This window comes from Oculina patagonica, chromosome 3, assembly GCF_052425735.1.
Source record: "Oculina patagonica isolate OP01 chromosome 3, crgOcupat, whole genome shotgun sequence".
Taxonomy (NCBI): domain Eukaryota; kingdom Metazoa; phylum Cnidaria; class Anthozoa; order Scleractinia; family Oculinidae; genus Oculina; species Oculina patagonica.
In genome coordinates, this window is record NC_135760.1 from 6306293 (window position 1) to 6330748 (window position 24456).

The following is a 24456-nucleotide window of genomic DNA, read 5'->3' on the forward strand; positions in this document are numbered from 1 at the left end:
GCAGGATTACGGACTTGAGGATTTGTAGTGTCTCATCCTTCTCCGTCTCTTTCCGAATCTCCTGTAGCCGTTGATCTGAGATTGGGAGGAAACTGGCCATATTGACATGCTCAAAGCTTGCTCCCGTCGGGTGTTCTGTATTTGGCAGATAGGCTCGGGATAGAAAGTCTGCAATGTGCATGTTCTTCCCTTTCTCATATTGAACATCTAGGTCGTATTTTTGGAGCCTCATGATCATTCCTTGGAGACGTTTTGGTGCGCATGCGAGAGGTTTCTTTAGGATTGCCTCGAGAGGTTTGTGGTCACTGTAGACCGTCACGTGTCTTCCATAGGTGAACTGGTTGAACTTTTCCAGCGCGTAGACGATGGCTAGCATCTCTTTCTCTATCTGGGCGTATCTTGTCTCAGTTTCTGTGAGAGCTCGACTTGCGTACGCCACTGGCTTTTGATTCTGGAGCAGGGCTGCACCTAGCCCCTTTTGACTTGCGTCGCACTGGATGGCTAGGTCGCTGGACGGGTCATAGTAGCTTAGTACGGGTGCTTCAGTGACCAGCCGCTTTACTTCTTGAAGCGCATCTTCTTGCTCTTCTGTCCAGTTCCACTTTACGTCTTTCGAGTCAGCCGGCGGATTGGTTCCATGCTGTCTGCAAGTTTTGGCAGAAACTTTGCCAGGTAATTGACAAAGCCGTTTAGCCGCTGTACTCCTTCCACATCAGTAGGTCTTGGCATTTCCATTATAGCCTTGGCCTTTTCAGGATCAATCTTGATGCCTTCATTAGAGAGAACATGACCCATGAAGGTAACGCTCTGTCGACGTAACTTCAGCTTGTCAGGGTTGAGAGCTATGCCTCGTGACTGGCATCTCTCTAGAAGCTTGAGCAGCTTTTGGTCATGGTCTGCATTGGCTTCGTCTTCTGTGTTACCGACACCATATATCAGGATGTCATCAGTTATGTCCAGAACACCGTCCAAGCCTTCCAATGCCTGGTTTACTCTTTTCTGAAATATCTCCGAGGACACGGAGAGTCCAAATGGAAGCCTGCACCACCGGTATCTGCCATAGGGTGTTGCGAAGGTAGTAAGAAGACTAGATTCTTCGTCAAGAGTGCAATGCCAGTAGCCCGAACGTAGGTCCACGGTCGAGAATATTTTGGCCTTTGCCAGCTCAGGCAAGATATCGTCAAGGATTGGAAGCTGGTAACGCTCTCTCTTGAGGGCTGCATTTAGCGGTCTGGGGTCTATGCACACTCTTAGTGCTCCTGTTTTCTTCGTTGCCACGACTACACTACTGACCCATGGAGTGGGCTTGTCCACTGGGACGACCACTCCTAGACTTTGGAGCCTCTCTAACTCTTGTTTGAATTTCTCTTTTAGTGCTGTGGGAATCCGTCGAGTTGGGGTCACGACAGGTTGCACGTTAGCATCGACTTCTAGCTTCACCGTTCCCGGAAAGCATCCGAGTTGGCTCTTGAAGACATCTGGGTATTGCGTGACTACTCGCTGAGCTGTCAGTAACTGATGCACCACTGCTTTATTCCGCTTGGGCGCTGGTACCGACTTGAAATTCCCCCAGTGTACGGTAATCAACTTCATGTGTTGTGCAGCTCTTGCACCGATCAGGGGAGTTAAGTTTTCCGACACCACGACGAACTCTACGGAGTATTTCTTGTGGTTCTCGGGGTTCGTGACAACGATTCTTGCTGTGCCTAATGGCGTGACTTCCGTTTTATTCCACATTATGAGAGTTTTTGAAGTGGGTGTTAAGTGTCGCTTGTCAACGAGGCTTTTCGGCAATATATTTATAGATGAGCCGCAATCTACTTGAAATTTAACAGGCGTGTCATCGATATGCATTTGGGAGTAGATCTCCTTGGCGAAACTGTTCTTATCTGATGATGGTTTGACAGAACAAACAGCGGCACCTTCCACTTCTATGCTAGTTATGTAGTCGACATCTTCGTCTTGGTCTGTTGACGATGAGGGACGATCTGTCGAGAAGATCTGATTAACGCGCTTTGGAGGTTTCTTGCATTTGTTTGCAAAGTGATTTCTTCCCCCACACTGACGGCATTTATGTCCCCAGGCAGGACATTTTCCTTTTTGAAACGGGTGAACTCCACCACAGAAGAGACAAGATTTTCTGGGTTTGTTGCTCTTGTCATTCTTATCATATTTGCCGTTTCCTCGCTTGTAACGGGGAGGACGCGTCTTTTCTTGTTTTTCGTCTATTCGGTGCACATCTTCCGGTGCTTTGTCGCCTGAGATGGCTTTCATTTGCGAAGCGGTCGTTTCGGTGCTCCTGCAGATATCGATGCACTTATTTAACGTGAGTTTCCGTTCCTGTAGGAGTCGTTTTCTTGTTTGGGGGTTAAAGATTCCCAACACGATCCTGTCACGGATAAGGGAGTCACGCAGACATTCGCAGAAGTTGCACGTCTGTGCGAGCGTGCGAAGTGTAGCCACATATGCATCGATTGTTTCTTCCGGCGATTGGTTCCTACTGTTGAAGACATAGCGCTCGTATGTTTCATTCGTCTCGCCAATCGTGAATTCGTCAAATTTCTTGATAATGGTTGCCAACTGCTCTCTTTGTTGGGCGTTGTCAAACGACATACCATTAAAGATTTTGAGAGCTTCGGGACCTATGCAGTGGAGAAATAGAGCGACTTTATAGGCTTCTGGCTGTTGATGAATATTTGTAATTACAGCGTAATTGCTCCATTGCTGTTTGAAGCTCTTCCAATTGTCAGCTATGTTCTCTTTAACATCCAGATGGCCTGGGGGGTGAATTCCTTGTATAGGGAACATCGCTTGTGCGGGACTTGCCGCGGTAGTGGTCGTCGTCGTTAACTGCACAGGCGCTGTTGACGTTGTTGTCGTTGTTGACAAAGTTGACGTTGTTGCGGTTGTTGTGGACGTGGTTTCTTCTGAATCACCCATGCTTGTACCCACTACGCTGCCACCATGTTTCAATATGCGCTCTAGATAGGTACGCACACCAGTATGTGGCTAAAGAGACTGACTTTAATAAAACAAACATCCGACTATTAACATGTTAATCAAATATTCTAATCACGATATTCTAATCAGCTACATCTTGTAACAGTTCACTTTAGCCTGTCTAAAACAAATGTAATAATTTGAAAAATGAGGTACTGAATATAAGTAAATGGAAACTTCTAAATTCCGATTTGCCTACAGATGAGTTGCACGAGGAGTCGGAAGCTTGCACTGCCCTTAAGTCTTTAGCTTCAATATTATAGTTGAACGACAGAACTAGTGAGGCATTTAACTTTCGCTCTTGCTGCAAAGTACTTTAATTTTTGCTCAAGCACATGATTTGTCCTAAATTCAGGTAAATGTGCCGACGGGTGTACTGTAGTTGCACGAAGACCTTTTAGGTCGGTCTTTATTGTTTTGACCAACTCGGAGTTATGATGTTATATGTAACAAGCGCGTCGTATGTGCTGCCTTTATGAGGTCTTAATTGAATAGAATTGCAGATATTTTTCTACAGCGAAATGCTTTCTTGGTCTTTCGCTAATAATCTGTACAGTGGACGCAGAATAATTGAAATCAGAGCGATTTTGGCCGATTATGCGCAAATTGACGCCATGTTGTAGGAATGTGGATATTTTCGGTCTCTTTTCGTGTAAATCAAGTTGCAAATAGAATATTTTCTCGTCCATGCATTTTATTTATAAGAAACGAAAGTGAGAATTGCCATGAAAATGGTTCAGTTGAGATGAGTGTTACGGCACGTGTTAATTAAGCGACTCCAGCTTTGGTTTGCTAAAGCAAGGAGTTCTGTTGACATACGGTGATACCATAATAAAACTCCGTAAACGACAACAACTTGCAGAAATGTGTGACCATAGTTCCTTCGGTCATTTTAACTCTTTTTGCAAAGCATGGCGACTGAATTTAATAATATATATTATCATTGCTCGTGACCAAATTTTTGAATTTCTTGATCTCAGAGAAAATAGGACTGAAATAAATATCCCTATGAACTAGCTAGTATATGAAAAGCTACTATGAATGGCCGGGATTCTCTCGCGTTAGTTGTCCTGACGAATGCATGACTTGTCTTAAAAGAAAATACGTTTCGCTGTTAAGGGATTCTCTGAAGTATTTACTGACAAGTAAATATGGATAAGAGAAAAAGAAAATTCTTCTAGTGCGAGCTCAATTTAGTGGATTTGACTGCATTATGAACCTAATAATATTTCCTTTTGTCTTGTTTTGGGCAAAAGAACTGCTATGGCTGAGATGTTTTTATTACAAACAGTTTTCTTGTTCCTAATTCCCTTTGTAAACGTTTGCTTGATCGAAGAACTGGAAGTAATGGAAAGAGGTAAGAGCGAAAACGAGATCTTCCAACCTATTCACACCAAACAAACTAAGTTATTTACTGATGATCGACCCGTTTTTACAGAAAAAGCAATGGCGTGTTTTCTCCTTGTCTGGGCACCGAAGAAACAAGCACTTCATAAAATTACAAATAACAGAAAGAAACTTGGACCTTTCTCGAGATTCTTGAACACATTATTGAAGTACGAGGAATGACTCGAGCGGACGGTTCATGGCGCTCATGGCGTGAAACAATGCTTTATCGACTTTCGTAGTTTGCGGAGGAAATTACAAGTTCTTGGTGATATTTTGCGAATTCTTCCTTTTTAGAATTCTTTCTTAGTTGTTTAACTACTCTTACTCCTGATTTCTTTTTTTTTTTTTTTTGGAAAATGCTAATCTTAAGAGTCTTATACTCACCAAGGAGATGGCGACTCAGTGCGCCATTTCTAGTCGTCTTGTAATTGAACGGTACTCCTGTCGGTCGAGTGAGGCATTTAAATTTCACTCTTGCTGTAAAGTACTTTAATTTTCGCTCGAGCGCACGATTTGAATTTAATTCAGGTAAATGGATGCTTGTAAATTCCGACTGCTGACGGGTGTACTCGGTAATTCAGTTGCACGAAGACCTTTAAGGTCGGTCTTCGTTGTTTTGTCCAACTCGGAGTTATGATGTTATATGTAGCAAGCGCGTCGTATGTGCTGCCTTTTTAGATAGTCTTGCAGATATTTTTCTACAGCGAAGTGCAATCTTGGTCTTTCGCTGATAATCTGTACAGTGTTCGTAGAATATTGAAATCAGAGCGATTGTGGCCGATAATGCTCAAATTGACGCCGTGCCGTAGGAATGAAGATATTTTCGCTATATCGTCTCCTGTGAATCAAGTTGCAAATAAAATATATTCTCGTCCATGCATTTTATTTAAGAGAAAAGAAAGTGTAAATTGCCATAAAAATGGTTTGAGATGAGTGTTGCGGTATGTTCAAAGTGTTAAGTGACTCCGGCTTTGGTTCATGCGAGTAGTTCTGTTGACATACCATAATTACTCCATTCGCGACAACAACTTGCAGAAATGTGAGGCCATAGTTCCTTCGGTCATTTTAAATCTTTCTGCAAAGCATGGCGACTGAATTTAATATTGGTTCGTGACCAAATATTTGAATTTCTTGACCTCAAAGAAAATAGAAGGACTGAAATAAATATCCCTATGTCAAACTAGCTAGCTAGTATACGAAAAGCTATTGTGAATGGCCGGGATTTTCTCGCGTTTGTTGACTTGGCAATGATTGACTTAATATAAGAGAAAATACGTTTCGCAGTTTAGGGATTCGTTGAAGTATTTACTGACAAGTAAATATGGATTAGAGACAAAGAAATGGTAAATTGTTTCAATTCTAGCTAATTCTCTAAGTGCGAGGCGAGCTCAATTTAGTGGATTTGACTGCATTATGAACCTTTTTACTTCAGTCTTGTTTTGGACAAAACATGGCTGATATGTTTATATTAGAAAACAGTTTTCTTGTTTGCAATTCCCTTGGTAAACGTTTGCTTGATCGAAGAACTGGAAGTAATGAAAACAGGTAAGGACGAAAACGAGATTTTCCAAGCTATTTACACAAGTTAATCGACCCGATTTGCAGATAAAACAATGGGCTTTTTTCTCCTTCTCTTGGCATAGAAGAATCAAGCAATTTAGAAAATTAAAAATAACAGAAAGAAACTTGGACTTTCCGCAAGATTCTAGAACACATCAATGAAGTACGGAGTGACTCGAACGGACGGTTCATGGCGCTCATGGCGTGATCGAGACAATGCGTTATCGGCTTTCGTAGCTTTCGGAGGAAATTACAAGTTCTTGGTGATATTTTGAGAATTCTTCCCTTTTAAAATTCTCTCTAAGTTTTTCAACTGCCCTTACTCCTGATTTTTCTTTTTCTTTAGGAAAATGCTAATCCGAAGAGTCTTATATTCACCAAGGAGATGTTGACTAAGTGCGCCATCTCTGTTATTTTGTCAACGTCTTATAATTGAACGGTACTCCTGTCGGTCTAGTGATGCATTTACCTTTCGTTCTTGCTGTAAAGTACTTTAATTTTCGCTCGAGCGCATGATTTGCACTGAACTCAGGTAAATGGATACTTGTAAATTCCGATACGCTGACGGGAGTAGTTGCACGAAGAAGACCTTTCAGGTCAGTCTTCATTGTTTTGCACAATTCAGAGCTGCGATGTTATATGTTGTAAACGCGTCGTGTATAATGCCTTTATAAGGTTTCAGATTAAATGGAACTGGAGATAGTTTTCCACAAACGAGTCAAGTAACCAGCGAAGTGCACCCTTGCTCTTTCGCTTATAATCTGTACAGCGAACGTAGACTAACTGAAATCAGAGCGATTATGGCCGACTTTGTGCAAATTGATGCCATTGTGAAGGAATGTGGGTAGTTTCGCTACCTTCTTTTGTGAATCAAGTTGCAAATAAAACATTTTCTTGATGCCTTTTTAAGGTTGTAGATTAAATAGAATTGCAGATATTTTTCCAGAAACGAGTCAAATAACCGGCAGAGTGCTTTCTTTGTCCTTCGGTAATAATCTGCACTGTGAACGTAGAATAACTGAAATCAGAGCAAATATGGCCGATTTTGAGCAAATTGAAGATATGTTGTAGGAATGTGGATATTTTCGCGATCCTCTTGTGTGAATCAAGTCACAAATAAAACATTTTTTGGTCTAGAAAAAGAGAAAAGAAAGCTAAAATTGTCCATTAAGTGGTTTGGAGAAGCGGTATTTTGAATTTTAAGCCTGAATGAATGCCACTACTCGATTCTTTGAGTAACTGATACGAGGCGATCTATTACATGCCATGCATGATCAGCACAAATCCATTATGCAACAACAGTGTGGTTAAATGCGAGGCCATAGTTCCTTCGGGTCATTTTATCTGTTTCTGTAAAAATGCAGGTCCTTCGCATAACTATATGAATCAATGTGCAACCACTGCTCGAAAACCAATTGATTTTCTCGACTTCAAAAAGACTGAAAGGACTAAAATAACTAACCTGCGAAGTAGCTAAGCAAACAAGCCAGTTTATCCACAATGATTATACATTTCGAAACTCACGGCATACACTGTCGAAATTTAATTAAATCGCAATAACTTTGATCTCCTTCACTGCAAAGCAATTTAGTAAAACAACGCATTCTGAGAGATAGAGAAGTGATTTATCGTCTTTTCTCCGTTCAACAAAGAACACTCGGCAGCGCATTGAACGAATATGGGCCTATGAGAAGTGACCCAAGGAAACCTAAAAAGCGTAGTATACCCCAGATAAGCACCGAAATAGTGATAAAAATGTTAAAAGATTGATTTCAAAAGTACATTCTATTTGTTGAAATTAAAACTACTGAAAGGAACGTTTATTTTCAGCACATATTCGGAGAGGGGTATCTCACAATTTCTTCTTCAAAGAGTTGGCTGCGGCCCCCACTGTACTTTTACTCCATATTCGGAAAGGTGTATCTCACAATTTCTTCTTCAAAGAGTTGGCTGCGGCCCCCCACTGTACTTTTACTCCATTTGTCTGTCCTTTTCAAGAGTACCTTGAGCAGAACATCTGTGATCACGTTCCTTCAACAAGGTTACAAGCGTGCGTGCACACAAGCAAGCCGCTCGATTCATGCTAACTTTTTGCACAAAAATATTCACATAAGGGATGAAACTTAGCATACGCACAGTTTATGGGGACAAGGTATTAATGTTGTAACGACCCTCGATTCAGGCTAACTTTTTGCACAAAAAAGATTCACATAAGGGGTGAAACTTGGAATACGCACAGTTTATGGGGACAAGGTATTAATGTTTCAACGGTGGGCTGAAGAAATTCAGTTTTAAACATAATCTGGTCCATGAAAACGTGCTTTTAAACATTGTTTACTACTGGGGGCGTGCATGAGAGTTTAGGTTCTGTACAATTCTACAAAGCAACTGGAATCAAACTAAGTTAGGGCGACAGATTTCATTGGCATGAATTGTATTAATTAAGTAGGTTAAAGAATAAACAAAAGCTATACCTGGAGCTAAAAGAATGGTGAATAACAACTCTGCCATCAAGTGGGCAATGGCTTCCATTGCGTTGCAAGAAAACTAACGTCACTTGCTCGATCCTTTCCCCTTTATCAATTCTCGTGTTTGATTGGCTAGCGATAAATCATGCATGATGTCGTTAAAGGGCCTGATGATGCTTAATCTAATCTTGACATTGCTCATCCTGCTCTTCTAACACAGTATATGATTTATTGGCTGAAGACTGTACATTAACCGTTCACTTCTTTGCCTGAAAATGTTCCATTTGGGAAGAATTAAAAAACTAACAGTGCCACATAAAAGCCCTGGGCTCATATTCGCTCAACGTCCCTTTCAAGTGGGCTCATTTTCGGGGAGGGCCTATATACGGGGGAGCTTATTTTCGGATTGAAAATTGTGTTACAGAAATGCTTGAGTTTTATATTTGGAAGGGATACTACGCCTGGAAATTGTTAGGTGAATACAATAATACCATATGGTTTAACCCTCTAATTATAATGGTATGAAGTCCTACAGTCCTATCCAATTTATCCGCGGCTTTCTTGCTAAAGTGCGGACGACTGCGTAATGTTGGCGTTGGCAGGAGGATATACCGGAGTTAACTGGAGATAAGCTAGCGACAGTCGTGCAACATGCCGATGCCATCGAAATTTGAATCAGATTTCAACTACATTTCGGACAAAAACGTGGACGTTTTGAACTGATTGGTGGTTATAAAACACCATTACTTACAATTCCGATGCCGAGAGAGTGTGTTCTAATTTTTACAGCCATCTACCAAAAATGAGAACTTTGCCACGGCCACGGAAACAGCTAGCGTGAGAAGAAGCTAAACTGATTCGTGCTTTTGAGCCAGTTTGATCTGAACAATCAATACTATCAAATCCTGGTCGGTAGCGGCGGATGGATCAGTGTTAGGTTAGCTTTACAGTATAACCGAGAAAGGAATAATCGAAACCCCGGTATAAATAGAACTGAGTGGAATCAGGTTTGGGCTGTTATCACACAAGTGATTCAAACAGAATTGGACCGAAATTCTGTTACTAATAAATCATAAGTGTAAAAAAGATCTGACGAAGGAATTTAAACAAAGATAAAAATCTCTTGGAAAAGCCATTTCTGAAACGTTTTAGTAAAAAAAAGAGTATTCAGTCACAAAAACAAACCAATTAAAACGCGCTCGCGGCAACGTGAATTTTGCCATTGGAGACCTTGTTATTGCAGTTTGCAATTTGCCGATAGGTGTTTAAGAGTTTGCAAGGTTGGCGCTACCGGTAGCGCAGGTGGAGCCCACCAACCTTGGACAGCTCAAAATGGCGGCGGGCTGAGATGAAAAGTGACAATAGTGTGGTAACATCCTTTGACCAGATGATAAGGCGCTTTAATGTAATATTCCGTTAATTTTAAGTTAATTTTGAATCGGAGATATTGCGACCTTAGAACGCTGTTGATACTGTTTTGAACCAAGTATTTCAATACCCTCGAGTTACTGGGACAGCTATCGACAAATCCAGGAAACTTAATAAAATAAACTTTACTCAGCCGGCCGTGACACAGAAAAATTAACCCCGTCCCCGATCCCAATTCAAAACCCGGTTATTTAGCAGTAAGAAGAAGTTCTGGAGTGAGACTTCCGGTATCCCTTAGAGTACTTGTGATTGGTTGAAAACGATTTCCCGAAAATAGTTTCACCTCGTACCCAGGGTCTCTCTTGCACGCTACACGTGTTTATCCCAACGTGACTTTGCTGGCACGTGTATGCGAAATTTTTTGCAAATGCGGGCCGATTTTTTTTACATACTTCAAAACCAAACGGGCAAGCTCAGGAAAGACGTTTCCGTACATCTGATTTATTCGCAATCACGTTTGACTCAGTACTACCTAGACATATGATCAGCACAAATTGACAGTTGAGAACTGAGTGCTGTCAGTGCGTGCTATCTTACAGGTCTCTCTGCTTAAAATTTTCAACGTGATTAAAGCCCGGGATTAAAGATTAGACACGTGCAGTTACTCTTTTCATTTGCGTTACGTTCAAATTTCATGTTGTTTTCGTGATCTTCATATTGTTGATGTTTCAAAACTCCGCCTTTTATACTCGTGCAGGGTCAAAGAAGCTCACAAATCTTTTGTGTTGATGTTCGCAGGCTAGCTACAGCTGCAGTGATTTTGCTGGCGGTTACTTGCTGGCCTCGCTCGTCAACGATGAACCAGCCATCTCTCGATGGTCAACCAGCAACTGAGCGAGTCAGTTTCAATTAATATGGCTGCCAGACTGGGAGATCCTAAAACAGCTTCAGGATCGGCCAGGGGGGTAAGTGGCATTCCAATATATCCAGATCTAAAGCTTACAATGAAGGAAAAGAAAAACAAAAAATTGACATAAAAGTGGCCGAATGGCGGTAGACAGTATTCTAAGATAAAAAGATAACGAAAACTGCGCTATAGGTGTCAGTCTCTACCCTGTTTGATGTAATGTTTACAAAACCAAAGCATAGGCAGTCGATCGGAGTCATTCAGGCGAAGCTGAAGGGTCGGCCAGGGATTTTAGGTACACGGTATACAGGAGGATTTTAAATTGGGTATTCGTCAGTATATTTACGCTAATATACTGTGTTATATTACGCTAATATGCTGTTTTTCCAAATTTTGGTATTTTGCATGAATTTGAGAGAACATTTTAGGTATACTGGGTTCATATTTTAACATTTTTATTTGCATGTTGTTACTAGACTCATCAGCGAAAAACGTGATTTGTCTTGATGGCAAGCCTTGAAACACGTGACTTCCGACAAACTAAGGACTGCCTTGGCACTGGACCTCTGGAAATCCTTATGTTTTTCAGTTCATTGCCATGAACATCGACTGGAATGATGAAAACCTTGTCTGACAAGTCAGCGAGCGAGTCTTATTACACCACAAACGATGAAACACAAGAACATCCTGAGAATATGACTTGCTTTAATAAGCAACTACGAGGAACTGCAACGGTGACACAATCAATCTTGTAAAGGAGGTTTCTTCTGCTAATTACAACGACTCCTGGCAAGCTGAGCCGGATTGGAAACGCTAGACTATTTATGAACAGCTACGACAGTACAAGAAACACAAATGATACAACAGCAATTCTTGGAAAATATCCACCGACAACAATTCATGACAATCCGTGTTGGTCCAAATTCAGGTCAATTGTCTTCTGTTTCGAACAGAAGACAATTGATTTAAATTTAGACAACTCATTGATAATTACTTATTAATTGCTTGACTAATATTTTCTTCTAACAGAAACATTGTTTGTTTTCCTTCTCATGTGGGGAAACTTGAAATTGTTAAAATACAATAAATACTCAGTGAAATGTTTTGTCTGCGTGGCAATGAGTCCACACGATACGTGAACGTCAAGATCTGTTTATTTCGCCAGTTTTGTTCCTGAAACTTGAACAACTGAGGCCAGCTTTCACAGATTAATGAAGGAACTCTTGTGAACTTTTTCCCCAGTGCTCAGAAGCATGCGCTGGGCCCAAAGGATTCACGAAAGTCTCTTTGCTGTGCCCCAGACAACTTGTGTTGGCGCTTCGCCGAACTCACACAAAAAAATATTAGAGCATTCGTTTGCTGTGGTTGCAAACTTCGACGGAAAGCGTGTTGTGTTCGAAATGAGTATGTAGCTCTCTCTATCAAGCCCAAGTTCAATGGAAATAGAGCAATTCTATCATTCTTCAAATGGCAATTTTCACTTAACTCGTGGTGGTGATTGAGCCGAGGAAGATGTCATCCTCGTGCGACTTACTAACAACTGCAGATACGCTGTTCAGTGATGTGAATAAAGCTACAACAACTAATGGCCTACAATGATGGCTGTAAAATATATCAGTTTGTAAGCCAAATTTACAACATCCAAATGTGCCAAGACAACGGCCACTAGATTACTATGTTTAGTGAAAGTGACGCCAGCCGAGTTTTGAACTGCAGCCATTGTTTTGGGAACATCTTTGAACGAAGTGTCTAAAATTCTTTCGTCCAAATAACCGAGATGGACCTTGTTTAAATCGAATAGAAGGTTTTGATGTAAGACAGTAAGTTAACAATACAACAGATATTTCGATCACGCAATTATTGATGTGAAAGTTGTGCACCTTCTCTGAGGAATAAGGGTGAATTTCCCTAATTGATATTTGTTTGGTGTGATGGAGAACACTTTTCGGTTTTAACACGAAAGCAATATCACTGCTTCGAACTTAACACTATTTTTAATAATAATAATAATAATTTAATACAAGACTGAAATATAGATGGCTGGTCAATGATGCGAGCGATAATAATATCAAGGGGTCATCGTGAATGCCTATAAGTTCCATTCTTCATGTTCGAAGTGGGCTTCATCTTTCAACTTTCAACTTTACTGCTTCCATCACCTAATACAATATTTGTGTTTTATTATATAAACATCAGTGAAATACCAGGAAATCTTTCGCGCGAAAAAATCATATCTTCACACGTGAAAATAACATGTTATTTTCACATGTGAAGATATCGATTTCGAAACATTTTCTGACAAGTTTGCCCTGTTTCAATGCTGAATGAGCCAGAGTAACTCGATATTAAGTCGAAAAATCTTCGGATCTTCCTCGGCAATCTTCGGCAATCTTCGGATATCTTCGGAAATTTTCGGAAAAGTTCGGAAAATGTTCAGAAACATTCGTACGACCTTCGGACAGCATTTTGCAAATCTTCGGAAATCTTCGGAAAATGGTCGGAAATCTTCGGATAATTGCCAAAAAACATCGTAATTAGTAGGTTTATATAATAAACAGAATATTACATGGTTGCTTGGAGTTATGAAATTTATCTTCTCGTGTTCAAATCGACATCCCACTCGTTCGCTGCGCTCACTCGTGAGATATCGATTTGAACACTCAAAGATAAATTTCATATCTCCGCGCAACCATGTAATATCCTCTATATATCTAAACTGGTTCATGCAAAACAAGTGATGAGGGAGTCTATAGAAAAGCAAAAAAAAGCTTGAATTCTTTTTTGCACGATTCCTCTGTCGTGTAAGAGGTAACAGGCGGCCTGTATGTAGTGAGTGGATTCACTAAAACATGTTCGTCTGACATTCTGATGTTAACCTCAGATTTAAGGCCTCAACTTTTAACTGTTCGTACGAAGTAAAGCAGTTTAGGGAAAATGGAAAATACCGTAAGAATTCGGTTTGTTTTGAATGATAACTAAAAGGCGAACTTGAAAATATCACGTTGCACGAGTGTTTATCATTTATCATGTGACAACATCGCATTTTTTAATTTTGTCGACAAATTTAAAGATCACCCGCTCGAACCCGCAAATTGAAAGTTGAAAGTTGAAGGTTGAAAAGACGTTGTGGTTTCTTTTTTCTGTTTATTCGTGACGATGTTAAATAGAAATAAAGGATTACGTTTAGAGGAGACTTGTGTAAGTTCTCTGGTCAGTATTTTGTAACGAAGTGTGGACCAGTATCATATTTTACTCTTTTTAAAGGCAACTTTATGAAGTGTATTATATTATGCACTGAGGTCAACTGTGGGTCAGGAAAAACAATATGTATTCCGCATCGTCGGATTGGCAAAAGATTGATGTAGATTAGCCCAAGGTCGTTCTGAATGGCGTGACTGTGTATGTTTTATGCTCCTCCCACGAACTACAAGGCGAAGTATACTGCTCCGTGATAACTGTTACTGCAACGACTACAGCAGCAAGAAGTAATTGGAGAAACTTTAGCTAGTTTCGTATTGATAAAGGAAAGCTAAGGAATTCCTAAGATGATAAAAGGTAGGTCTACAATTTGTAAAAGCTACGGAAATCCGGCCATTCGCAAAAGCTGACAACAGATAATAATTCACTTGCTATAATTCGACACACACTGCGTGTTTTGTTGAGTACACTGCGTATCTTAACATTGTGGTTTTGTTTTTTTTTCGGGGGGCCAATTGACCGTGCGTTTCAAATTTAAAAGTATCAAGCAATGTTTTTTGCTTCTTCTCAGGTAAAAGGCGCTTTCACCGTGCCACATTTCTTTGGAGCCGAATTTGCTTATTGCGTCCTCCTTTGTTCAACATAACTGAAACGATCGGAGATTGCAGGGAAACTGTTCATTGGTGCTGAGGAAATTCAGTAAATGAGTTACTCCCCGAGCCAGCGAACATCCAACGAGTAAGGCGTGATTCCAGAGGTACTGCAAAAAATTGAAGCCTCGAGGCCGGGCTGTGTTTGGGTTACAGATTCTACAGAAACTGATTGAATATTCTCACAGAGAAAGGAAATGAAGGCATTCAATTGGTAATGTGATCATTTACACTGGCTGTTTCTGTTATCCGAGTAACATTTGCCTGTGCTCAGTCAACGCATTTTCTGTTCATCTCACGGCGACAACACACTGCTCAATTGTGAGAAGAATCGGACATTTTGAAGCGCGAGGATTCAAAGGCGACTAAACTGGCAGGTCCAAACAAATTTACTTCACTGGCAGCAAGTGGACGGTTCATCCAAGAAGTGACCCATAAGTTGCTCAGAATGTTTTGAGCTCGGAGTGTTTAATAAAATTGACCAGTCTCTGTACTAAAAAGGCTGCTCCACAGAGGCAAAAGTGAGGTAATTAAATCACAATGCTAGTCATATTCAGTGTCATATCAAGGGAGAAGAACGATTTCGTGATAGCTTTTTCCTATGAGAACCGAACGTTTGACTTTTTCCGGACATTGAAATATATGCTGTTTGAATTTCCAAAATAGTGTTGTCCTTGTGAAGTTCTGTGAATTCGTCTTTAAGCATACTGTAACTGTTTGTGGATGAGTTACATGAGACAGTATGAATAGAAAGTGAATCAGTGTTCGTAATAGCAAGATCGACTGTTAAGTCTATTGCAGGCAGCTGGGCAAAACGACAACAAAGAAAACAGAAATGCCGGCTAGAGAGCATGGCTGATGTTTTTGTCTTAATGTTCAGTTTCTTCTGAGTATTAAAGCAATTGTTTCTTATTTTAAATATCTCATGTCGGCTATTTCAGCCCACGATCACCGTTCACTTTAGCCTGTCTAAAACAAATGTAATAATTTGAAAAATGAGGTACTGAATATAAGTAAATGGAAACTTCTAAATTCCGATTTGCCTACAGATGAGTTGCACGAGGAGACTTTTAGGTCTTTTTTCTCGTGGATTCCTCCCTATTTTTGCTTATTTTTTAACATTTTTTAATTAATTCTCTTGCTGCAAAGTACTTTAATTTTCGCTCAAGCACATGATTTGTCCTAAATTCAGGTAAATGTGCCGACGGGTGTACTGTAGTTGCACGAAGACCTTTTAGGTCGGTCTTTATTGTTTTGACCAACTCGGAGTTATGATGTTATATGTAACAAGCGCGTCGTATGTGCTGCCTTTATGAGGTCTTAATTGAATAGAATTGCAGATATTTTTCTACAGCGAAATGCTTTCTTGGTCTTTCGCTAATAATCTGTACAGTGGACGCAGAATAATTGAAATCAGAGCGATTTTGGCCGATTATGCGCAAATTGACGCCATGTTGTAGTAGGAATGTGGATATTTTCGGTCTCTTTTCGTGTAAATCAAGTTGCAAATAGAATATTTTCTCGTCCATGCATTTTATTTATAAGAAACGAAAGTGAGAATTGCCATGAAAATGGTTCAGTTGAGATGAGTGTTACGGCACGTGTTAATTAAGCGACTCCAGCTTTGGTTTACTAAAGCAAGGAGTTCTGTTGACATACGGTGATACCATAATAAAACTCCGTAAACGACAACAACTTGCAGAAATGTGTGACCATAGTTCCTTCGGTCATTTTAACTCTTTTTGCAAAGCATGGCGACTGAATTTAATAATATATATTATCATTGCTCGTGACCAAATTTTTGAATTTCTTTATCTCAGAGAAAATAGGACTGAAATAAATATCCCTATGAACTAGCTAGTATATGAAAAGCTACTATGAATGGCCGGGATTCTCTCGCGTTAGTTGTCCTGACGAATGCATGACTTGTCTTAAAAGAAAATACGTTTCGCTGTTAAGGGATTCTCTGAAGTATTTACTGACAAGTAAATATGGATAAGAGAAAAAGAAAATTCTTCTAGTGCGAGCTCAATTTAGTGGATTTGACTGCATTATGAACCTAATAATATTTCCTTTTGTCTTGTTTTGGGCAAAAGAACTGCTATGGCTGAGATGTTTTTATTACAAACAGTTTTCTTGTTCATAATTCCCTTTGTAAACGTTTGCTTGATCGAAGAACTGGAAGTAATGGAAAGAGGTAAGAGGAAAACGAGATTTAAAACAAACTGGTTTGCCCTTTTTGAAAAATGGGGTTTTTTCCTTTCTGGGCCCGAGAAACAAGCACTTCACAAAATTACAAATAAAAAATATGCTTCGCGAGATCCAACACGGCCGGGCGCTCATGGCGTGAAACAATGCTTTATCGACTTTCGTAGTTTGCGGAGGAAATTACAAGTTCTTGGTGATATTTTGCGAATTCTTCCTTTTTAGAATTCTCTCTTAGTTGTTTAACTACTCTTACTCCTGATTTCTTTCTTTTTTTTTTTGGAAAATGCTAATCTTAAGAGTCTTATACTCACCAAGGAGATGGCGACTCAGTGCGCCATTTCTAGTCGTCTTGTAATTGAACGGTACTCCTGTCGGTCGAGTGAGGCATTTAAATTTCACTCTTGCTGTAAAGTACTTTAATTTTTGCTCGAGCGCACGATTTGAATTTAATTCAGGTAAATGGATGCTTGTAAATTCCGACTGCTAACGGGTGTACTCGGTAATTCAGTTGCACGAAGACCTTTAAGGTCGGTCTTCGTTGTTTTGTCCAACTCGGAGTTATGATGTTATATGTAGCAAGCGCGTCGTATGTGCTGCCTTTTTAGATAGTCTTGCAGATATTTTTCCACAGCGAAGTGCAATCTTGGTCTTTCGCTGATAATCTGTACAGTGTTCGTAGAATATTGAAATCAGAGCGATTGTGGCCGATAATGCTCAAATTGACGCCGTGCCGTAGGAATGAAGATATTTTCGCTATATCGTCTCGTGTGAATCAAGTTGCAAATAAAATATATTCTCGTCCATGCATTTTATTTAAGAGAAAAGAAAGTGTAAATTGCCATAAAAATGGTTTGAGATGAGTGTTGCGGTATGTGCAAAGTGTTAAGTGACTCCGGCTTTGGTTCACTGGCGAGTAGTTCTGTTGACATACCATAATTACTCCATTCGCGACAACAACTTGCAGAATTGTGAGGCCATAGTTCCTTCGGTCATTTTAAATCTTTCTGCAAAGCATGGCGACTGAATTTAATATTGGCTCGTGACCAAATATTTGAATTTCTTGACCTCAAAGAAAATAGAAGGACTGAAATAAATATCCCTATGTCAAACTAGCTAGCTAGTATACGAAAAGCTATTGTGAATGGCCGGGATTTTCTCGCGTTTGTTGACTTGGCAATGATTGACTTAATATAAGAGAAAATACGTTTCGCAGTTTAGGGATTCGTTGAAGTATTTACTGACAAGTAAATATGGATTAGAGACAAAGAAATGGTAAATTGTTTCAATTCTAGCTAATTCTCTTAGTGCGAGGCGAGCTCAATTTAGTGGATTTGACTGCATTATGAACCTTTTTACTTCAGTCTTGTTTTGGACAAAATATGGCTGATATGTTTTTATTACAAACAGTTTTCTTGTTTGCAATTCCCTTGGTAAACGTTTGCTTGATCGAAGAACTGGAAGTAATGAAAACAGGTAAGGGCGAAAACGAGATTCAGTCCAAGCTATTTTAATACACAAGTTAATCGACCCGATTTACAGATAAAACAATGGGCTTTTTTCTCCTTCTCTTGGCATAGAAGAATCAAGCAATTTAGAAAATTAAAAATAACAGAAAGAAACTTGGACTTTCCGCAAGATTCTAGAACACATCAATGAAGTACGGAGTGACTCGAACGGACGTTTCATGGCGCTCATGGCGTGATCGAGACAATGCGTTATCGGCTTTCGTAGCTTTCGGAGAAAATTACAAGTTCTTGGTGATATTTTGAGAATTCTTCCTTTTTAAAATTCTCTCTAAGTTTTTCAACTGCCCTTACTCCTGATTTTTCTTTTTCTTTAGGAAAATGCTAATCCGAAGAGTCTTATATTCACCAAGAAGATGTTGACTAAGTGCGCCATCTCTGATATTTTGTCAACGTCTTATAATTGAACGGTACTCCTGTCGGTCTAGTGATGCATTTACCTTTCGTTCTTGCTGTAAAGTACTTTAATTTTCGCTCGAGCGCATGATTTGCACTGAACTCAGGTAAATGGATACTTGTAAATTCCGATACGCTGACGGGAGTAGTTGCACGAAGAAGACCTTTCAGGTCAGTCTTCATTGTTTTGCGCAATTCAGAGCTGCGTTGTTATATGTTGTAAACGCGTCGTGTATAATGCCTTTATAAGGTTTCAGATTAATTGGAACTGGAGATAGTTTTCCACAAACGAGTCAAGTAACCAGCGAAGTGCAGCCTTGCTCTTTCGCTTATAATCTGTACAGCGAACGTAGACTAACTGAAATCAGAGCGATTATGGCCGACTTTGTGCAAATTGATGCCATTTGTGAAGGAATGTGGGTATTTTCGCTACCTTCTTTTGTGAATCAAGTTGCAAATAAAACATTTTCTTGTCCATGCACTTTACTGAAGAGAAGCGAAAGCTTAAAATTGTCCATGAAAATGGTTTGGAAGAACGATATTATAAATGTCAAGCTTTCGTGAATGCTGCTTCTTTATTTTTCGGCTTTCTGATGGCGAAGCATACTGTTACATACGGATAACATAACACACGCGACAATACTGCAGACGTGCGAGGCCATACTGTAGTTCCTTGGGTCATTTTATCTGTTTCTGTAAAGATGCGGAGTCCTTCGCATGGCTATTGAATCAATATGCTACCACTGCTCGTGGACAAATTGAATTTCTCGACTTCAAACAAATTGAAAGGACTGCAATAACTATCCTGCGAGATCGATAACTGTATTAAGCAAACAATTAAGCGAGTTTATCCACAGAAATGGTATACATTTTGGCGCTCACGGCATACACTATCGAAATTCAATTAAAATAGCAACAGTTTTGATCTCCTTTATTGCCAGCAATTTAGTGAAAAACGCATTCAGAGAGAGAAAGAAGTGATTAATTGTCTGTTTTCCGTTCAACAAAGGACACTCGGGAGCGCATCTCAGAACAGCTTAGAACGAATGCGCTTCTGTGAGAAGTGAACAGTGGATATTTCGATTATTTAGGACCCAACTGAACCTAAAAAATTCGTCAAATACCCCTATTAAGTACAAATGTTAAAAGGTTGATTTCAAAGTGTATTTTATTTGTGAAATTAACTCTTCTCAAGGTTGTGTTTAAGGAAATAAGAGAAGTATTTCATAATTTCTTCTTCAAATTGTGTTAGCCACGGGCTCGCTGTACTTTTATTCCATTTGTCTGTTCTTGTAGTATCTTGTCCATGAAATTAAGGAATTAACTATTTGAGCTTATTTGGCAAACGTATGGTTATTCTAGTTGGTCAAAGCAACCTTCAATTCTTACCAGGGAACGATATGAGGTATAGTCACGTTGAAGGGGAGTATGGAGTAATACTCATGGTTTCAGAAACGTCTTGGCTTCACGTTAAGCAAAAGAGAGGCCTGTGGTCCTGCTCTTTAAGTATTTCTTTTGCTTCTGGTTATGCAACAGTTTTACTCTGTTATCTCTGTCAAAAACTGAAGCTGTCTGTGTGGAACTTGACTTGCACAAAAGCAGAACATCTTTCATGTTAACGTACCTGCATCAGCTTGATGTTACCGAGTGTACATACACTCATACCGCACGATTCAGGTTAATTTAAAACCTTTTGCTCAAAATAGAATCACCTGGATTACGCACAGTTTATGGGGACAAGATATTAAACAACATTGAAATGTTGTACTATTCTTAAGGGAGGTCCGAGGAGACCTAATTACTGGTCGCGTGAAACTGGTCGCGTGAAAACGTGATTGCAACGGGGCCGCTCGTGCATGCGTGTTTCGATTCTGTACAATTCTAAAAAGTACCAGGTCTACTGTTAGCTAAGTTAGGGGTCACACATCCATTGGTATGTATTCTATGAATTAAAGCAGATTAAATAATGAACAAAAGCTATACCTGGAGTAAAAAGAATGATGAACAACAACTCTGCCTTCAGATGGGCCCTGGCTTCCACTTCGTAGCAAGAAAGTAACTCACGTCACTTGCTCGATTCTCTCCCCTTTATCAACTCTTATGATTGATTGGCTAGCGAAATAAAATTATAGTATCGTAATAGGACCAAATGGTGCTTAATTTCGGCTCCATTTATTACAGAAGGGGAGAGCCTTTATGACGCTTCTGAAAATCTATTTATAAAACAGCTAAGAGTGTAAATGATCTCTTATTGGCTGCAAACTGTAAGTTCATTTACCGTTAACTTCGTAACAGTGCAAATTTGAAAATTGCATGCTTTCAAAATGTTTCATTTGGGAAGAAGTGAAAGGGTTTACAGTGCTAACATTTTAAACGATATTTTTGGAATCACTAACAAGAAGGCAACAAACAACTAGTTTTGTTAGTAAGCCTGTTCCCATTGGCTGAAAATCGTTAAGTATACTGAAGCCAACTCGTCAAGCGCAGTTTTGGCGATTAGGTTTGGAAAACGTTTTGAAGCGTGACACTGAAAGATTTTGGAAAGTAAATCTCTGTAAACTAGAATATTGGAAGTTAGTGAAATTGGAATAGTTTACAAAACTGAGAAGAAATGTCATCAACAGAATGTTTTCTTGTTTACTTTACTAGGGCCACAGGTTTGTCAGCTTCCTCGGTCCATACCTTTACTTACTTAATCCTCTCCGTGCCAAGTAGCACATAAGGTTGTAACCAACGAATATCAATGCTGTCTGTCTGATGACCACCGTTGAATCTGGCTCCAGTTCATCCAACCTGTGTCATCTCTTTTCCACTGACCTTCTCCATGTCACTTTGGGGCGTCATCTTTTCCTCTTTCCTGCAGGGGTCCATCTCATGGCTACCCTGGGATGGCATTTGGGGCCATTGTTTTTAAATGTCCTATCCACTGCCACCTTTTCCTTTTAATCTCAATGGATAGTGCTGGTGGTGCTGTGTTGGGTCTGCGGTACATGTTTTCATTGGAAATGGCTCTTGGCCAGATCCTGGGTATTTTCTTGTTTGGAAAACATCTATCTTGTGACAATGTATTGCGAGACTTTCCAGGATTCTGCACCATAAAGTAGGACATTAAGAACATTGTTTTTGAAAATCTTTAGTTTGGTTTCGGTGGTGATCTTTGAAGACTTTCAGATGCTCTGAATTTTGCAAACACCCTTCTTGCCTTGGATAATACGTGTATAACGTCAATTTCAGAATTTCCATCGGTTGTTATCTTGCTGTCCAGATAGACGAATTCTTCTACTTCCTCGATGATATGGTCTCTAACAATAACTGGTTGATTCGATTTTGCATTGATCTTCATTAGTTTTGTTTTTGTTGAGTCCGACCTGTCTGCCGATTGAGGTCACGTCATTATTTTCCTTTGGACGTCTTGGTGGCGATGCGCAAGCAACACAATGTCATTTGCAAAGCCTAGATCTTGAAGGGTATCCGTTAGGGTCCATGTTATTCCTGTTCTGGCATTCATGATTGTTTCCTTCATGAGCCAGTCTTTGCAATTTCATGAAGCTGTTTAATTAAAATGTCACAGCCACATTAGTCTTTAATACTTGACTTTGGGTTCGTCTTTTAGACGTTTTAAAGTGCATGTCTTTTTTGATCGGTTGCACTTGATGTCACAGATTAAGATTTCGCCAAAACATGTTTACGTACGCGTGCAATCACACCATAAACATCACGCAAACTTTTTAATTCCACAAGTGATCAAAACATCTTTGTATTCATCCTCGCAGTAGAAAGCAACAAACCTCAGCTATGGTAAACGACGAAAACTAAATCTCTTACTGATAACACGTCATCGGTAATGTTGAGATTATCATTCAGTCACGTGTCCCCTGTTAGAAAACATGCAGCGGCAGACTGTCTCGTGTTTTCGCTATTTTTCAGTCCACATTCATGCATGCACGTGAACGTAGGTTACACAAACATCGACACACGTGAACTCTCAAACTCTTTCCCAATCTCCTTCCTATTTGTAATTTAGGGCCCTGGGGCGAAGTTGCTGCGTTCGGTCCCAGGCTTAATTTCCGCCGTTCAGCCGATCTGATCAAAGTGAAAACAAGAAAGGGCTTTTAACTCAGCATCTTTGACGACTGCGAGGTGTTTTAATCCGTACCTCTTCGAATGTGCATGATTGACAGCCGAATTTTCGGATTTATCCAAGTTGCATGTTGACAATTGTGTTCTACCGTAAAATCCGCAAATGCCCCCCCCCCCCCCCCATCCGCTGAATAAGCTCCTGAAATCTCAGACGCATAAACGTTCCGTTAATAGGGGCACTCGAAAGCAGCAATTCATAATCAGAATACATAAGAAAGGGAGGCAAAATCGAGATTTTGCCGTCGTTGTTAGCCTCACTATCAGCGGACCACAATGTTCTGCGCTCTGGTAGAGCCTCGTTTTCAGCGGCCACAACGCTTTGCGATGTGGTAGAGCCTCGCTTTCGGAACAGAACGCCCTTCGCATTGGTTGAGCCTCGCTTTGAGCCAAATACAATAACAGCAATAACAAGGGCAGACTTGACTATCATTCCCTACCCAACATAAACTAATCACAAGCAAACCAGAGATACCATTGTGACTTTGGCTCTGCCAATGCGAGAGGGAGTATTTTCATTTTGTATAACCTTGACATCAACACTGAATTTATAAGCAACATTTTCACCTCTCGCAATCATGGCTGGAAATTCTGAATGAAACCCAAAAAGGTGTTGAATATGTATCTTACAAAACTTGCAACAGACTAACACTACAGGTACTCTCCACCACAGTTATCTCTTCAGACTTCTCTTCCCTAATTATCCCTTGTAATATGCAATCCTTGTTCCAAATTACACACTGCATACATGCAAATTTCCGCAGCACTTTCATAGCCCTGGCTTCAATAGTATTTAGTTATAAGCCTTAAAGACAGGTATCTCTTCTGTTGTAGAGTTAAATGTTATATTTAACAAACACAAGTTAGAGCATAGTCAATGAAATATAATATTCGTTTATTAAACGACTGTAGGGCTTGTTTTGGTTTTCATATCGGTTTAGAAAGTTTTACCATGTGGTATTCTTGTATGCACCTGTCAGTGGTTTGCCCCAGGATGGGGGCGGGGGGGGGGCAACCCACGGGAATTTGACATCGTGAAGCTCTCCCAGGGTAGGGATTTTTACATCTAAAATGGTCTGCGGGGTAAGAAATTTAAGAGGAGATATGTGAAATTTGACATTCACTAGGTGCCCATGGGTGGGGAATTCGACTCTGTCTTTCAACAAATGTCAAATTCCCCTGGGGTTGCCCCCCCCCCCCATCCTGGGGCAAGCCATTGATAGGTGCATAAATATTTTGACACTCAGCATCCTTTTCAAATATAAACCAAAGCATATTTAAAGCAACCCCCAACCCCCACTACACCACCACCACCCCCGTAAATAGGCCTCCTTCGTTTCTGGTAAGCAAAATGTTTGCGGCGTAAATCTTGTTTTTGATCCGTGCGGCTGAATGAGTATTTTGTTTTATGGTTGCTTTTAACCTTATTCCTTTATTTTGTTAGCATGTTACTTGCACGAAGCCGTAAGATTTCCACGTCGGGCCGTCAAGTTGACAGTACTGAAGAAGTTCTAACCATTGATTGCGTTTACATTTTGGAGAATGATTTCATGCCTTTTTTGTTGTTTAAAGGTTGTTTTGCTTAACAGTGAGTGCATCCTCGTAATTCTAGAATATTTTTTGAAAACAAAATGTCGGTAAATGTTCAACAA

The 24456-nt window shown here is 40.1% G+C and overlaps 1 long non-coding RNA gene across 1 annotated transcript in view; it reads right to left on the bottom strand.

Moving 5' to 3' along the window:
* Positions 1-24456, bottom strand: part of LOC144645233 (uncharacterized) — a 74135-nt gene that overhangs the window by 48034 nt on the left and 1645 nt on the right. Inside the window, exon 2 of the long non-coding RNA XR_013569232.1 lies at positions 21350-22216. This is a non-coding gene — a long non-coding RNA (uncharacterized LOC144645233). The remainder of the gene's footprint in view (positions 1-21349; positions 22217-24456) is intronic.